The sequence below is a fragment of the Acinonyx jubatus genome, chromosome A1 (assembly GCF_027475565.1).
Source record: "Acinonyx jubatus isolate Ajub_Pintada_27869175 chromosome A1, VMU_Ajub_asm_v1.0, whole genome shotgun sequence".
NCBI lineage: Eukaryota > Metazoa > Chordata > Mammalia > Carnivora > Felidae > Acinonyx > Acinonyx jubatus.
In genome coordinates this window covers 216,239,757-216,258,617 of record NC_069380.1, presented here as the reverse complement: position 1 = coordinate 216,258,617, position 18,861 = coordinate 216,239,757, and the positions used below count along the sequence as shown (strand labels likewise).

The window sequence follows — 18,861 nt, the reverse complement described above, 5'->3', positions numbered from 1 at the left end:
CCAGAAAGAAAATCGATAAGGACACAACAGTCTTGAACAATGCTATAAACAAAACAGACCTGACAGACATATACAGAACATTCTGCCCAACATCAGCAGAATATACATTCTTTTTAAGCATACACGGAACATTTTCTAGAATAGGTCACATGCTAGGTTACAAAATAAGTCTTACAAAATAAGGAGATTGAAATAATTCTATATTTTCTTTTTTTAAAACTTTTTTAAAAATTTATCTTGAGAGAGACAGGGACAGTGCGAATGGGGGAGGCACTGTGAATGCAGAGAGACAGGAGGAGAGATAATCCCAAGCAGGCTCTGGAATGTCAAGTGTGGAGCCCGATGTGGGGCTTGAACTCACAAAACTGTGAGATCATGACCTGAACCTAAACCAAGAGTTGTACACTCAACCGACTGAGGCACCCAGGTGTCCCTCTAACTGTCTTTTCAAACAACAATGAAATAAAATTAGAAATCAATATTGAAATGAAGTTGGGAAAACTCATAATACAGGGAAATTAAAGAGTATACTCTGGAACAACCATTGGGTCAAGGAAGATTTCAAAAGGGAAATTAGAAACTATCTAGGAGAAAGGAATATTAAAAAAAAAATCCCATAACTTATGGAATACAGCAAATGCGGTACTAAGAGGGAGCTATGTAACATCTGCATGATGTTGATGTAATTCATGTAAACATTTACATGAAAGAGTCCAGAGATCCAATGTATAGCATGATGACTAAAGCTCTAGTACTATAGCTACAGTATTATATACCAGAAATTTGCTAGGGGAGTAGTGTTTATGTGCTCTTATCACACACACAGTAATTATGTGAGAAGATGGATAGGTTAAAAGCTTGACTATAATAATAATGCTTCATGTTGTACATTTTAATACATATAATTTTTAATTAAAACAATAAAGTTAAAAGATTAAGTAGAAAGATTTCAAGCAAACAACCCAACTTCATACTTCAAAGACCTAGGAAAAGAGGAACTAAGCCCCAATTTGCCAGAAGACAGGAAACAATAAAGATTAGAAGTAAAAATAAGTGAAGTACAGAATAGAAAAACAATAGAAAAATTGATTAAAGCCTCATTTTTTGAACAAATAAAACCAATAAATTCTAAACTAGTCTAAGATAAAAAGAACACTCAAATAACTAAAATGAAAAATGAAAAGAGGAGACATTACAACCAATGCCAGAGATAGTTAAGAACTAATATGAATAATTACATGACCACAAACTGGATAATGCAGAAGAAATAGATAAATTGCTAGAAACACACAGCCTTTGAGACTGAATCAAAAAGAATGAACCAATAACAAATAAAGAGATTGAATCAATAACCAAAACTCTCCCAACAAAGAAAAGCCTAAGACCAGATGGATTCAGATGAAATCTACCAAATATTTTACATATATATATGTATGTGTGTGTGTATATATATATATACACACACACACATACATATATATATATATATATATATATATATATGCACACATATATATCCCTCTTAAACTTTCACAAAAAATTAGAAGCAGAAAGCTCCCAAACTCATTTTATGAGGCCCAAATCATCCTGATGCTAAAGCCAGAAAAACACTACAAAAGGATGAACATAAACACAAAATTCCTCAACAAAATATTAGCAAGCCAAATTCAATGTACATTAAAATACTCATACACCATGGCCTAGTGGAATTTGTCACTGGGATATAAGCATCATTCAACATACAAAAATCAATTAATTAGATACACCACATTAATAGAATAAAGGACAAAAATCACATAATCATCTCGGTAGCTGCAGAACATGCATTTGGCAAAATTGAACACCCTTTCATGGTAAAAATTCTCAAAAAATTATGCACAGGAGAAACTTACTACAACACAGTAAAAGCCATATATGAATACCCATAGCTAACATTATACTTAATGGTGAGAAACTAAAAGATTTTCTTCTAATTTAGAATAAGGCATAAGGCAAGGATGCCTACCATTTTCATTACTACTCAACATAATACTGGAACTCCTAGACATAGCAATTAGTCAAGAAAAACAAATAAGCATCTGAATCAGAAGGACAGAAGCAAAATGATCTGTTTGCAGATAACAAGATCTTATATGCAGAAAATTCTAAAAACTCTACAAAACACTGTTAGAACTAATACATTCAGAAAAGTTGCAGGATACAAAATTAATATACAAAAATCCATTGTATCTCTACATATCCTCAATGAAGTATCCAACAGAAAAATAAGAAGACAATTTATTTACAATAGCACACAAAAGAAAAAAATACTTAGGAACAAACCTAAACAAGGAAGTGAAAAATCTATATGCTGAAAACTATAAAACACTAATGAAAGAAATCAAAGGAGATGCAAATAAATGGAAAGACATCCTGTGTTCATGGACTGGAAGCATTAATATTATTAAAATATCCATCTACCTACCTTAAGCAATCTACAATTCAATGCAAATCTATCAAAATCTCAGACACTTTTTACATATAGAAAAAATAATCCTAAAATATTTTCTATGGAACCAAGAGAGACACCAAATAGCCAAAGCATTTTCATGCTAAAAGAACAAAGCTACAAACAACACAATTCCTGGTTTTAAAATATAATACAAAGCCCTAATAATCAAAGGAGTATGGTATTGGCATAAAAATAGACATAAAGCATAATGGAACAGAATAGAGAGCCCCCAAATAAACTCATGCATATATAGTGAACTGATCATTAACAAGAATTCCTGCCAAGAATAACATGATGGGGAAAGGATAGTCTCTTTAGTAAATGATGTAGGGAAAACTGAATATCAACATCCAAAAGAATTAAATTGGTACTTTATCCTATATTACACACACAAAAAAGTAATTCAAAATGGATTAAACTTAAATGTCAGATCTGAAACCATTGAAATCCAAGAAAAATGGAAAAGTTTCTTGACAGGGATCTAGGAAATGATTTCTTGGATATACACCAACAACAAAGATAGCAAAGGCAAACAACAACAACAACAACAACAACAACAACAAACAAAAACATTAAGCTAAGAAGCTTCTGCACAGAAGAAAACAAAAAAAAAAAACAAAAAACAAAACAGAAAGTAAAAAGGCCATCTATGGAATGGGAGAAACTGCTAGAAAAGCCTATATGTGATAAGGGGTTTATCTCCAAAATATAGAAAGACCCAAACTTCAATGCAAAAAACAATTCAATTAAAAATAAGAAATTAATTGAAGGTATTTTTTAAAAGAAGACATAGTAGTGGCCTACAAGTCTATGAAAATATGCTCAACATTGCTAATCAACAGGGAAATGCAAATCAAAGCCACAATGAACTATCACCTCAGACGTGTTAGAATGGCTACAGGGATTGTAATGTTTTGGCACTATTTTTGTTATTCATATTTTAGAATGTGACCATTTAATTTCTTCTTGTAATTTCACCTTGAGTTCTGCTAAATCACAACCCTCTCCTTCAGATGCTTTGACAGTTCTACCTTAAGCTTTTGTGTATCTCATTTGTCCTCTTGGCAACCTTTTTAAAAATGTTCTGTCAAAGTTGTCTGCTATTTTCGTTTTCTTTTTCCTTTCTCTTGTGTTCTCATAGATTATTTTTCTGTTTTGTGCAAATGTTTGCACATAATGAGTACCAAACACTGTTTAATGATATGAGCTCTTTTATGACCTGCTATTAGCAGGATATATGTATCAATGCATGGAGAAGCCAGTGTTCAAGGCAGAAATGCTTGTGTTTAAATGATTTATTTTAGCCCTTTATTTTCCACAAGCCAACAGTTTGCCAACCTCAGAGTTGTTCCCCATTTAGAGACTCCATAAATAACAGACTTGCAAGAAATTGTATATTTCCTCAGTACCCAAACTGTCCCTGATTCTTCTCTATCGTATTAAAAGAGAGTCCACAGAAGCTGTCACCACCAGCCCTTACAAATCTTTGCTCTTGTCTTAAAGAAGGATTTTGCTTGTTTGTTTGTTTTGTTCTTGTTGTTGTCTCTCTTTGTATGGGTAACTTGCTTTGGAGAACTTAGTCTGAGAATTATTCTTGGGATCATGCATTTTAGGCATCTTTCTGAAACCTTATTGGGTATGCTTATGTTGAAACTCAAGTTTCATTTCCTTTTCTTGTTGTCATTGTGCTACTGATTTGATTTATAAGATATGAAAGTCATGTTTTTCCCCATTTATAACATAAAATCCTTTTAATGTTTATCTAAGGCTCATACCTACAATATAAGTGCTTATCCTACTGAATTGAGATGCCTAACAATATGTTGCCAGAACTAGCACATGTTTCAGGCAATTTTATGTAGCACTCAAGTTATTTTTTTATGTGCTATAGGCACATTTTATACTATCCTATGACCCTAGTGTAGTTAAAAAGAAGGTCATGTGTGCTTTAATTTTATTGATCGCGAAGCACTATTTTCTAATTGTAAAATTTAAAGGCTTTTATTTTTGGTGCATCTTAAACTTTATGCTATCTGATGGTTAGATGCATGCTTTGCTGATTATTAAATTTTTGATAAAGAAAGCAATCTCAATTACTTTATTGTTACAAGACTATACAATCTACTTTAAAAGGATACAGTTCAGAGAACACTCTGAGGAATCCATTGTGATAAAAATATGAATTGGCCATATAATAAACCTTTTCACCACAGCCCCACTTGAGAATCTAATAAAAGCTATAGAAGTTCTACCCATGGGTGTATTAAATGATAAATCACATATGCACACAAAAATATTTTACATCCGAATTCACAAGATTTGCAAATTTCTTGAAGATTAACCATGGGCAATGAATGAATTCTTATAGTTCAGATGATGTCTCTGAGTAAAATGTAAAATGTACACACAGGATTAAAATTAAACATCTTTCTTAATGACCTTGGAACCTAACAATAGACAATTTAACTCTGGTTCTACGATTGAGATTAAATGGGATTCACCTTATATATCTACTTAAATGTTTGACTTCCCGCTTTTTTTTTTTTTTTTTTTTTGGCTTTCAAGTTTCTGCCTTTTTTTTTTTTTAAGGTGGACTAATTTTAAACATCAGACAATGTCATTTTTGGTAGTTACCATAAAACAGGATTGTTGCCAAGCAATCTATATTTTTAGCAAAATATCTGTACTAAAGTCATTAGTAAATAGCACAGATCAAAATTTTGTCCAGGAAAGATAAACTTTTGAAAGATATAATTAAGTTCCAGAAAACAAAAAAGCTTAGGAATATAACTGAGTTCAGCATTTAAAATTAAGGGTAAAGTAAATATATCTTATTTTAATTCAATCTGTTCTTTTATACTCAGTATTCATGCTCATATCAATATAACTTATGGAATATTGTCTTATTATTACAAAAATCTGTACCACTAATCTTTATATGCTCACAAGTAACAAAATATTCTCAATGTATTATACAGAATTTGGGCTGGAAAGCTGTTAATTTATCTATGATAGCTCTAGACTAGATATTAAATTTTTGTTACCATTCAGAAAGCTTTTTTTTTTTTCTCTTTCCCTAAAGAGGAATGGAGTTGAGAGGTTCTGTCATTTCTTTCCAAAGCCTGGCATAAATCAAAACTATTAAGCAAGTAAGTAAGTAAGTAAGTAAGTAAATAAATAAATAAATAAATAAATAAATCAAAACCATATTTCTTGTATCTAGGGGGAGGTGGACTCTGCCAGGTAATAATCTAACACAAACCATTCGATCTCCAAGCACTGTAACCTCTTGTGCTGAGTAAACATATGTGGATATGGATGTATATATACTTGTGCACATGGAAACATGGCCGATCTCTGAACTTGTATTTTTTTAAAATTGTGTTTTATTTTGACATTATTTCACACTTAAATAAAATTTCCAGATTAATCCAAAGTATCACCATGTACCCTTCACACAGAATCACTAAATGTTAAACGTTTCCCACATTAGAAACAAAATTTCTCTCTATGTGTCTCTTTCTGAAATGTTGAAATACTTAAAAGTAAGTTTAGACATGATGCTCCATTACCTCTTAATGTGTCCATATGTATATCTCCAAAAAGCAAGAATATGTTACATATGTATGCTATAATGGTCAAAGCCAGGTACACATACTGTTACAATGTTATTATTTCTTCTACATTCAAATTTTGCCAATTGCTTACTAGTTTATTTTATAGTAAAAGAAAATTCAGTCTGTGGATTTAATATATGTATATGTGTGTGTGTGTATATCACACATATATATTTGCTGCATTCAGTTATAATTAATTTTTAATTTAATCTGGAATGGCCCTTCAATCTGCTTTTGTCTTTCATGATCTTGACATTTTCTGGGAGTGCAAGCCAATAAGGAAGTGACTAAAGAATGGTAAAGTTATGTTAAATGAAAATAGCAATCATCTTGAAGTAGCTGAACTGGGGACTATTTGATCATCACACAAATAATGACAGTAACATATTATAACCCATTAACAAAGTAAGAACCCATGAGCCCATACTGAGATAGATAGATAGATAGATAGATATATATATATATATATATATATATATATATATATATATATATATATAATTTAATAAATAAATAAGTGACATAGAAGGGAAAGCTTCTCCTTACAGCAAAATTTCAACCTAAAAATGCAGAAACAGAGATGGAAATGGAAAGTCACAATTCGGAAAATGCAATAGTTACAAAACATAATGGCAAAAATCATCAACGGATGCTAAAGCTATTGGTCAAAAGTATGATGAAAAAGAAGATATTTACAGAATCCTAAATTATTTCCTGTAGATATTTAGTGGTGGAAAGAGTAAAATGGCAACTTTATAACAGCAAATCTTAACAGACACTGCCTTGACCAAGTGATAAGAGTTATCATCACTAATAATGAGATGTCAAATGGCTCTTAATATAATTCAGTGAGAAGGACACATCAGCATTTCTGTTATTTTCTGGCCAAAATGGGTTACCAGGATCTAATGATGAGAAAACATGAGATAAAGTTAAATTAAGGTTTACCTCCCTCTCTGTTGGTTTGTCTCCCTGTCTGTTTTTACAGAGAACAAACTGAGGGTTGCTGGAGGGGAGGTGGGAGGGGATTGGCTAAATGGGTGATGGGCATTAAGGAAGGCACTTGGGATGAGCAATAGGTGTTGTATGTAAGTAATAAATCACTGGGTTCTACTCCTGAAACCAATACTACACTGTATATTAACTAACTGGAACTTAAATAAATTATGTACTCTAAAAACCAACAAACAAACAAACAAAATGCAAATGCATAGTCAATGACTCAGCACTTTTACTGCAAGGTACATATTTGATAGGTATATGGACAACAGAAAGTCAGGTACATGAATGTGCATATTGTTAAACATTCATAATAGTCAAACTGGGAAGAATCCAAACAGCTGTATAGATTGGATAAATAAATAGTGTTTTCCTCATTAGAAAAAGGCCAGAATAAGGAACATTCTACTAAATAACCAGCCTATATTCTCTAAAATTAATATCTTAAAAAAGGGTTTGTTTTGTTTTGCCCTTTTTCCCATGGTGGTAAGTTTCTTGATTCCAGGTTTACATATTCTCTTTTGTTTTGTTTTTCCCCCTCCTTATCTCATTATATAAAACTTCTATACATAATGCACTCTAGATGTCACTATGTGAAACTGAATAATGGACCTGAATCTCAGTTCAGTTCAAAAATTATTTATTGTGTGAGTACCCTGATTATAGACATAATGTATTTTTTCCCTATCTATACAACAAAGTCTTTGGGCCCATCCCCCATGCTCTGCTTCATGGTAATGTGACAGTGATGATTAACTTACCTTACTAAGACCTTTAAGGGGATGGTCAATGGCTTACTCACCTTTTATCCCTAGCAGTATATATAGCTGGTGAACAAGTTGAATTTGAAACCTATGTTGAATTTTTGGGTCTTGACACTTCCCCTTTGCAATGACACCAAGGCAGGCCACAGATCCTTTCATTGTCCTTTAGTTCAGATCATGTTTCCATATTCCTCCAACTTAAATAGATCTACTTGCAGTGGTGACCATTTCTTCCCAGCAGTTTCAAACTCAGTATTCTAAATGAAATACGTTTGTATTTGTCTTTCTCTAAGTCATGAAAGTACATATGCAAATGTAGGTCAAAGAAGTCACTCTTATGATACTGTGTTAGTTGTAGTATTTTTAAATTATATAAAAAACAAATTTTTTTAAGAAATATATAAGCCTTACCTTTTACAAAATTGCTCCAGAACATGCCCTCATTTTTGAGGCACATTTCTGGCTACAATAGGTTGCAATCTTTAGCCTTTATTCTCCTAAGGTATTTAGGTGAAATATAAAAATAAATATATAAATATAATATAAATATAAATATATTTATAAATAACATATATTATAAATTAATATATATTTATTTTTATTTTGTTTTTTTTACTGTGTGTGAGTTTTCACTCTATTAGCCAGTGGTCAAATTAATTATGTAGCCAACTAATTTTTTTTCCTATTTTCATGTAGGATAAATTGATTTACTATTCCTTATACTGTTAAAGAAAAAAAAACTAAGAAAGATTTAGATTTGACTTCATTTTATTGTGATTTTTCAATACGAAAATGAATAATTAGGAAATGTGCTAATAGAGCTTTTCATGGTCTATATGGGAGGCTGATACGTAAGCCCACATTGGTTACAGCTCACCTTTTTCAAAATCAGGTTTCTAATATAAAAGATTATTCTGAGGTACTGCTTTTACACTTGAAAATAATAAACCTAGGTTCTAGAAACTTAAATGCTACTGAGTGGTCTGTAACTAGTATTAACCCATATTTTCTGCATTTACATGTTTGTTAGTTGCAATTATCTTTCTCTATTCTCCCTTCAGGTTTAAATAACCAAATAAAACTTCTAAAAGTTTGAAAATATTCAGAATTTTTTTCACCAAACTTAATTAGAATGTGTTGATTTTATAGATATTAGTATGGACATAGTTACACAAAGACTGTATAAAGTGAGGACAATCATATATTGATACTTACTGATTTACAGTTGATTTTGTGTAGGAATAGCTAAGAGTTTTCATAAAAATAATTTTTAATACTGCATGCCCTGTTGCATTAAAATGGATCAGTAAGCTACCACCCATGGACCAAATCTGTCCAGAGGTCCAAATGTGGCCTGTTGCCTGTTTTTGTAAATAAAGTTTTATTGGAAAAAATCCCCCCCATTCTTTATGTAGATTTTATGGCTGTTTTCATATTACAGTGACAGACTTAAGAATTTGTCATACAGACCAAGTGCCCACAAAATTTAAAATATTTACTACCTGACTTCTTTATGAGTTTGCTGACTCATGTGTTACAAGGAAATTTTCAGGCAAAATAGTCTCAGATACCTTAGAATATATATATATATATATATATATATATATATATATATATATATATTCTCTCTCTCTCTCTCTCTCTCTATATATATATATACACATACATGTATATACCTTAGATACCTTAGAATATATATATATATATATACTCTCTCTCTATATATATATATATACATACATGTATATATATATACATACACGTATATATATATACACACATATATATATACACACATACACACATACATATATGTATATTAATGTTATATTAATTCTTGCAATAAATACCCATTTAGCTTTAGCTTTCAATTAATAGTGAAATAGAAATTTTAAACTCAGTGAATTTTAGAAATGAGTACTGAATTAAATGATTCCCTATTTACTAATGTAACCCATTCTCAAACTGAGCAAAGTAGATAAAATATTGCCAAATGTGCAGTGAATATTATATATTTTCTAAAGATTCAGTGTTTGCAAGCATGCATTTTGTCTTATTTTTGTGTTATAGAGAACATGATTGTTTAAATCACTATAAAAATTCTAGGGTTTTGCTATTTCTTTATGTTTTTACATGGATTCTCCTATATATCTTTTTAGTCACTGCTATTCACTCTTATTTAGAAAAATCAATGCACCTATCCCTTGAAAATGATGAGTAATATTCAGTTTAGGATACCATAAAGTGGTATATCTGAAGAAATATTTAAAATGTAAGGTCCCTACTGAGAAAATTCATTAGCCATTTAAACTGTGCTTAGACCAATATTTTTTTCAGTCATGGTCATTACTTTTTATACTGAGAGATAGTTCAGGTTAATTTTTCTCTTTCTATCTATAATGAAATATTCACATATGCAAAGCAACATTGAGTGTTCCATTCCAGGGATGAAATACTTTTTACTCATTGATTATGTTCAGTAGTTGTAGTTGAAATATTAGAAAATACTTTGAATTCCCTACTTCATTTTTAGATGTAACAATTTTTAAATTTCATCCATGTGCCAGTTAAAGTTATACTGAATTTCTCCATAGAATCACATTTTAGGAATTGCTAATTAAACTCAACAGTTTCTTTCACCACTATGGACCCTGAAACTAGAGGATATAAGTACTTGTGCACGGTCACCTAAGTTCTCATTGCAAGACTCCTTCTTCCTGCTTCTACTGGTTACACAATATTTGTAAACCTAGTACCTAAAATAGTAATTCCATTTTACTATAAATATTGCCAGAAATTTTCAAAATAATCAAGCTTGCATGCATTAAGTGCTAGAAAGCTAATTAAGAATGGAAAATTTAAGATTACTCTTATCAGTTTAGTATGTCATGACTACACATAAAAATCCCTGACGTCTTTGCTTCTATGTTAGCTCACTGCTTCACCACACTTAAATAAAGTAGGTAACAAGGACTGCTCTAGTATTTGAACAGCAGTTCAATTTGAAAGTAATTCAATGAGGGTAACCACTAACTCAACTAATCCAGTTAGATGAGCAATAAGTAATAAATAATTGATTTTCATTAGATATTGACAATATATTAGGTTACTTTGGGTTAGTCAAACAAATAGTTTCTTATTTTGGTCCATTTAAGTTACAGAATGTGGACAGAACACCTTTTTAATATATTATTGATCTCATAGACAAGAACAGCCACATCTTGTAAGTAGAAAAATTTGAATCATAATTAAATCACATGGGATTTTTTTTTCTCAGTCTCCTTAGGTATTAATAAAAGGTCTTGCAGGTGAAAACATTAATCTAACTTTTAAATTATACTTCTTGGAGTTTATAATTTTATTTTAGCTTGAAATTATGGCCCTGTTTCAGCTCTAAGATTTTTCTTTTTTAGAGGCATAATTAACAAATGGAAAATTATTATTTCTCAAAAAGTAAACAATATATTTGCATACATATGAGAAAATATGAAGTCAATATATTTAATAGAAACAATGGTTTTAGATTACTTTTATGCAAAGGGCAGCTTTATATATAAAACTTTAGAGAGAAACAACAAGAAGTAATCATTGTTGAAAGGAATATAAGAATATTCAAATAATTTTAACAATAGAAAGCAGTTTTATTATAATTATCATTTTTTGTTATGACTTCAAAATATCCCTTTTAATTATTTCTTAGGGCTAATGGGAATATATGTTTACTATCAATTTTTTTTTTCCATTTTAGCAAAATGTACTCTTTTAGTCCTAGCTTCCAGTCATCCCTGTACTATTATTACTGTTTTTTACAAACTGCTATAAGAAGTGCCTGGGTGGCTTAGTCAGTTGAGCATTTGACTTTTGATTTGGGCTCAGGTCATGATCCCAGGGTCATGGAGTTAAGCCCTGCATAGGGCTCCATGCTGAACTTGGAGCCTGCTTAAGATTCTCTCTCTCTCTCTCTCTCTCTCTCTCTCTCATTCTCTCTCCCCATAAAAAAAGAGAGAGAGAAAGAAAGAAAGAAAGAAAGAAAGAAAGAAAGAAAGAAAGAAAAAGAAAGAAAGAACTAGAGATAGTCACACTGGATAAAATGTTAACACCTCTCTTGATCTTTCCTTCCTCCTGAATTATTTCATCTATTCATCTTGTAAACTGTGGAAAAAGCAAATCATATTTGGATATTAGAAAGTAGTCAAAGGTAAAGAAAGAAAAAATAACTCAGTTTATTTGTGTTTATGGGAAAACACAGCGATCTTTAAACATTTTTTCTTCCCATGGGGGTATCAATTTGGTAAACACATTTTTACCAATGTGTAAATTTGTAAGCATATACTTATAAGTATAGAATATGGTGGTCAGTTTGGTCAAACAATACTTAGGTGTTGTGGTGAAAGTATTTTGTGAATAACATCTACAAAGAGTTAATTTTAAGCTAAAAACAACAACAACAATGACAAATTACCCTTGATAATGTGAGTGGGTCTCATGCAATCACTTGAAGGCCTCATAAGCAGAAACTGGGGTTTCCCTGAAAGGAAGGAATTCTGCTTGAAGACTGTAATACAAATATCTTGTCCAGTTTCCATCCTGCTCACACAGTTGTGGAGTCTGGTGACTTTGAAATCTACACGGCAGACCAGCCAACAGGAAACTCAGGCAAGAGTTGAAGTAGCAGTCATGAGTCTGAGATTGTGGGGGCAGGACAGTAGGCTGGAAACTCAGGCAGGAAATGTAAGCCTTTTTAATCAAAAAGCATGAGTTTTCCTACTCTGTTGTCATGACTGTTTGACTCTTGGGGTTTCTTTGAATTTGCATATTAATTTTAGGATCAGTTTATAAACTCTACAAAAAGCCATCTGGAATTTTGATAGTATTTCATTGAATCTATAGATCATTTACAGACTAGTGCTTATCCAAGAACTCAAAATACCTTTCCATTTTTTTTCACGTATCTTTAATATCTTTAGATAACGTTTTGTAATTTTCAGTGTTCGAGTCTTGTGCTTCCTTTTCTTAAACTTATTTCCAAGTATTTAGACTGTGTTATGCTACCGTAAATGGAATTATTTTCCTATTTTCATTTTTGGTTATTTTTTCCTAGCAGGCAGAAATGAGATTGAGTTTTGTATATTGGTCTCATATCCTGTAAACTTGCTGAAATTACTTATCAGCCTAATAGGTATTCTGGGTTCCTGAGGATTTTTTTCACATAATATCATGTCATGTGCAAATAGAGACAGTTTCCTCCACCCTTTCTTTTTTTTTAATTTTTAAGTTTATTCATCTATTTTGAGAGAGAGAGAGAAACATAGCACACGGACAGGGGGGGACAGAGAGAGGGAGAAAGAGAGAAAGAATCCCAAGCAGGCTCCATGCTGTCAGCACAGAGCCTGATGCAGGACTCAAACCCACAAACTGCAAGATCATGACCTGAGCCGCAGTCAAGAGCCTGACACTTAACTGACTGAGCCACCCAGGCTCCCCTCTTTTTCCCTTTCAAATCCGGATGTGTTTTATTTCATTTCCTTCTCTAACTGCCCTCTGTAGGACCTGTAGCACCTGCGGTACAATGTAAATAGAAGTGATGACAGGGAACACTCTTGTCGTTTCAGATGTTAGTGGGAAAGCATTTACTCTTTCACCATTATACATTATGTTAGTAGTGAGATTTTTGTACTTGCTCTTTGTTTGGAGGAAATCTCATCTGTTCCTAAATTTTTTATTGCTTTATAGTGAAAAGGGCCCTGAGTTTTGTCAAATGCTTTTTCTGAGTCTATTTTGATGATGATATTCTTGTTCTATTAATATGGTGCTGTTACATTCAATGGTTATTTTATGTTGACTCAACTCTGCACTCCTAAGTCAGTTCCATAGTCAGTGTAAAAATCTTTTAATATACCACTAGATTTGTTTTCTAGTATCTTACTGAGAATTATTGTGTCTATCTCCTTAAGAGATATTAACCTTTAGTTTTCTTCTCTATGATGCCTTTCTCTGGCTTCATAATAGCATAATACTATCCTCATAGAATGAATTGAGAAATTTTCCTTACTCTTCTAGTTTTTGGAATAATTGTTAAAAGATTGATGTTAAATACATGACATATAATCCTTCTGATATGCTGTTGGATACATAATTTGTGGAGGAGTTTTAAATCTTTATCTCTACGGGATATTTGTTTTATTTTCATTGTATTTACTTGAGAGAGAGAGTGTGGGAGACAGGGGCAGAAGGAGGGAGAGAGAGAGAGAGAGAGAGAGAGAGAGAGAGAGAGAGAGAGAGAGGGAGGGAGGGAGAATCTTAAGCAGTCTCCACACTCAACGCAGGGTCCAATGTTGGGCTTGATCCCACGATCATGACCTGAGCACAAACCAAGGGTTGGGTTCATCTGAGCCACCCAGGCACCCTGTCTTGGTTTTTTAACTTGTGAATTCTTTGTCTGGTTTTGCTATCAGAGTGACATTTACCTCACTGAATAAGTGGAGTATGTTTCTTCTTCTTCTATTTCTCAGAAGAATTTGATAAAGATGGTTGCTAATTCTTCATATAACTGGTGGAATTTGCCAATGAAACTATCTGCTTGGGTTTTTCTTTGTTTGGTGTTTGATTTTTAATTCATTCTCTTGTTGTATGTGTGTTATTATTACCTTTTTGTATTAAAAATGTTTATTTAAACATTTAAAAAGTGGAAATTCTCAATTTTATAAGAAAAGAAAAAAATCATATGCTGAAGTCTCTAAGATCTATGGTCACTTTCATTATGGCATATTATTAAAATTGTTCTACTTTATTATTCGTTATTGTTGTTAACCACTTACTCTGCTTAATTTTTAAATTAAATATTATCATAAGTACATATGTATTGGAAAAAACAGTACATATAGGTTTCAGTAATATCTGTGGTTTCAGGCATCCATCAGGGGTCTTGGAACATCCCCCCACAGATGAGGAGGAACTCATCTCTTAATTCTCTTAATTACTCTTTCTCCACATTCTCTTAATTACTATAGCTACAGGGTTGGCATTACCATCAGGCAAAGTGATCCCTCCAATTTTATTCTTATTTTTCAGTGCTGTTTTAGTTATTCTAAAGTCTCTTCCTTTCCATATAAAACATAGAATAATGTTGTCTATGTCTGAATCTTGCTTGGATTTTGATAGGAATTTCATTAAATGTTGACATCTTTTCTACATTGTCTTCAAATCTTTGAACACACTATGTCTCTCCATTAAGAATTCTTTATCTCAGTAGTAATTTGTAATTTTTAGCACATAGATCCTATAGCATATTTTGTTAAATTTGCATCTAAGTATTTCACTGGAGCATTTTTCTGAGTATTACTTTTTGGTCTCCATATATTTATTGTTAGTACAAATGTGATTTTTTTTGTATGTTGGTCTTATATTTGCAATCTTGCTGAATTCACTTATTAATTCTGAGGGTTTTTTTTTTCCTCAATAAAAATAATCATCCCATTTTCAAATAGTGAGAGTTTTATTTCTTCCTTTCAATGTGTATGATTTTTATTGCCATTTTTTTTTACTCTTTAAAATGGGAACAACTTCCAGTACTATATGGAATGAGAGTGGACATCTTTGTTTTGTCCCTAAACTTACAGGGAAAATAATCACTCTTTTAATGTCAAGCATGATGTTTGTTGTAGATTTGTTGAAAGTGTCCTTATCAAGTTGAGAAAGATCCCCTCTATTCCAAGTTTGTGTGAGAGTATTTATCATACATGGGTATTGATTTTTAAACGCCTTTTCTGCGTCCATTGATATGAGCATATGATTTTCTTCTTAGCCTATTGATGTGGTATATTACATTGACTGATTTTCAAATAAGTTACCAGACTTGCATATCTGGAATATATCCCAGTTAGTCACAGAATATAATTATTTTTAAACATTGCGGATGTGATTTGCTAATATGTTATGAGGAATACTTGCACAGCCTTTTGAGTTTCCCTACTTTCTCTTAGCATAATGTGTTTGATTGATTCTTTTTGTTGCATGTATCTGTAGTTTATTTCTTTTTGTTACTTTCATTTCATGGATAAATAGAGTTTGTCCATTACTTGATTGAGGGGCATTTGGGTTGTTTCTACATTTTACTGGTTATGAATAGAGCTATGATAAATCTCTGCATAAAGGCTATGTGCAAATATAAGTTTTTATTTCTCTGGAGTAAATACATGGGAGGGATCTTTAGTTCACATGGTTAGCACATATATAAATTTATAAGAAATGACCACACTATTTTCCAGAATTATTATATAATTTTACAGTTCTTCCACAATGTACAGGATTTCTAGTTGCACTCCACATATTCACCAATTCTTGGTATGATCAGTTTTGCTTATTTATTTGCCTCAATTTTATCCATTCCTGTAGGCAGGTGTGTAGTAGCATTTCATTTTGGTATTAATTGGCATTTCTCTAGAGCCTAAAGATGTTGAACTTTTTTTTTTGATGTGCTTATTTTCTATCCATAATTCTACTTTGTTGTAGTTTAGTTCAAGTATTTTGAGTTCCTTTTTATTGGATTGTTTTCTTTCTTATTATTGAACTTTGAAATTTTTTATCTATTTCAGAAATAATTTCATTATCAGCACTTCTGGTAGTGGCGGTTGGAGGGGCTGAAGCAAGATGGGTCAAAGTCAGAGTGGTGGTCATGGCCCTGGAGGTGGCAAGAAGGATGAAAAGGACAAGGAAAAGAAATACAAACCTCCTGGGCCAACTAGAGTGGGGAAAAAGAAAAAGCAGACAAGGAGATCAGATGCTGTCAGCAAGCTAATACGGAGATACCTCACACTCCATGCCAGTTAAAGTTACTGAAAAGACTATTTTCTCATGGAGGAAGAATTCATTAGAGATCGGGAACAAATGAAACTTTTAGAAGAAAAGCAAGAGGAGGAAAGATCAAAAGTGGATGATCTGAAGGGAACCCAATGTCAGTAGGAATGTTGGAAGAGATCATTGAGGGCAATCATGCCATCGTGTCTATATCTGTGGGCTCAGAACACTACGTCAGCATTCTTTACTTTGTAGACAAGGATCTGCTGGAGCCAGGCTGCTCGGTCTTGCTTAGCCACAAGGTATATGCCATCATAAAGGTGCTCATGGATGACACAGACCCTTGATCACAGTGATGAAGGTAAAAAAGCACCCCGCCAGGAAACTTATGCTGCTGTTGGGGGGCTGGACAACCAAATCCAGGAAATTAAGGAATCTGTGGAGCTTCCTCCAACTTATCATGAATATTATGAAGAGAGGGGCATAAAGTACCCAAAAGGGGGTCATTCTGTGCCACCTGGCACAGATGAAACCTTATTAGCCAAAGCAGTAGCAAACCAAACCTCAGCCACTTTTTTGAGTGGTTGGTTCTGAACTTATTCAGAAGTATCTAGGTGATGGGCCTAACCTCCTTCAGGAATTGTTTCGAGTTGCAGAAGAATATGCACCATCCATCGTGTTTATTGATGAAATTGATGCCACTGGAACAAGAAGTTATGTCTCAAATTCCAGTGGTGAGAGAGAAATTCAATGAACAATGCTGGAACTGTTGAACCAGTTGGATGGATTTGATTCAAGGGGTGTCATGAAAGTGATCATGGCCACAAACCAAATGGTAACTTTGGATTCAGTACTCACCAGACCAGGCTGCATTGACAGGAAAATTATGTTCCCCTGCCCGATGAAAAGACTAAGAAGCACGTCTTTCAGATGCACGCAAGCAGGATGACCTTGGCCAATGATGTTACACTGGATGACTTGATCATGGCTAAAGATGACTTCTCTGGGGCCGACATCCAGACAATCTGTACAGAAGTTGGTCTGATGGCCTTGAGAGAACATAGAATGAAAGCAACAAATGAAGACTCCAAAAAAATCTAAAGAAAATGTTCTTTATAAAAAACAAAAACAAAAACAAAAAACAAGGCGGCATCCCTGAGGGGCTCTATCTGTCGTAGTGTCCTGACTCCTCAGAGGTATGAGGTTGGGAAAGTTGCCCAGAGGAACCCATGTTCCAGTTGATCTTTCTTAGTAAAACCTCCTGTGTCCCTTTTTGAGTGTGAGGTGCAGGGTGCCCGCTGGGCTGCCTTCATCTGTTGGTCACGTGCGGTACTCTCCCCCAAATAAGGTGAGCTCCTTTTCAAAAAAATCAAAACAAAAACAAATAAACAAACAAAAAACAAGAAATAATTTCTTTATCAAATGTTTTATTTCAATCTGTGGCTATTAATTTTTATGCAAACTAACTTGTCAATTTGCTTTTTATATATTTTTCTTTGGTTTTCTAAAAAGTCTGTGCCTTAGTCAAGGTTCCAAATGTATTCTAATGTGTTTCATCCTAAAAGTTTTGTAACTTTATTCTTTATATTTAAGTCTAAGATCTCTTTTGGGCTCATGTTTGTTTATGTTACAAAGAATGGGTTCAGGTTAATTTTTGTGTGTGTAAAATTTGTGTTCGTTTAATTCCCAAAGGCATTCGTATATACTGTGTGCTAGTATTTCATATAGTAACTAATAAAATTACTTATAATTAAACCTCTCAAAAGTCATTTCGTTGCTCTTGACCTTTTTTCAAAGTATCTGGACAGTACCACTAACAGTAGTGCTTTAACACATATTTTCTTCTACCCTGAGCTGTGCCAGACTGTTCCCTGCTGCAACTTGACCAAAATATTTAAAAAATCTCAGGGCTCATGTTTCAGAGAACTTGTTTTACTTTCACAATTTTCTAGGGTTGACTTCTATGTTGCTAAAAAGTTTAAGCATAGTTCATAAACTTGATGTTTGCACTCATACAATTTATATACTACATTAAAAAAAGTAGTGAGGACTTATGATAGCTTCCATAGCTTTTAAGGACTTCATATTAAAATTTTCAAATAATTAGTATGTCAAGATGTCTCAGTCCATGGCTTTTTCCCTCCCCTAGGTGATTGTTTCTATTTTTAATATTTAAAAAGAAATCTCTCTAGGA

At 32.7% G+C, this 18,861-nt stretch overlaps 1 pseudogene; it reads left to right on the top strand.

Moving 5' to 3' along the window:
• The first annotated feature begins 16,282 nt into the window (after positions 1-16,282).
• LOC106986987 (26S proteasome regulatory subunit 4-like) lies at positions 16,283-17,825 on the top strand (annotated as a pseudogene).
• The last annotated feature ends 1,036 nt before the right edge of the window (positions 17,826-18,861 follow it).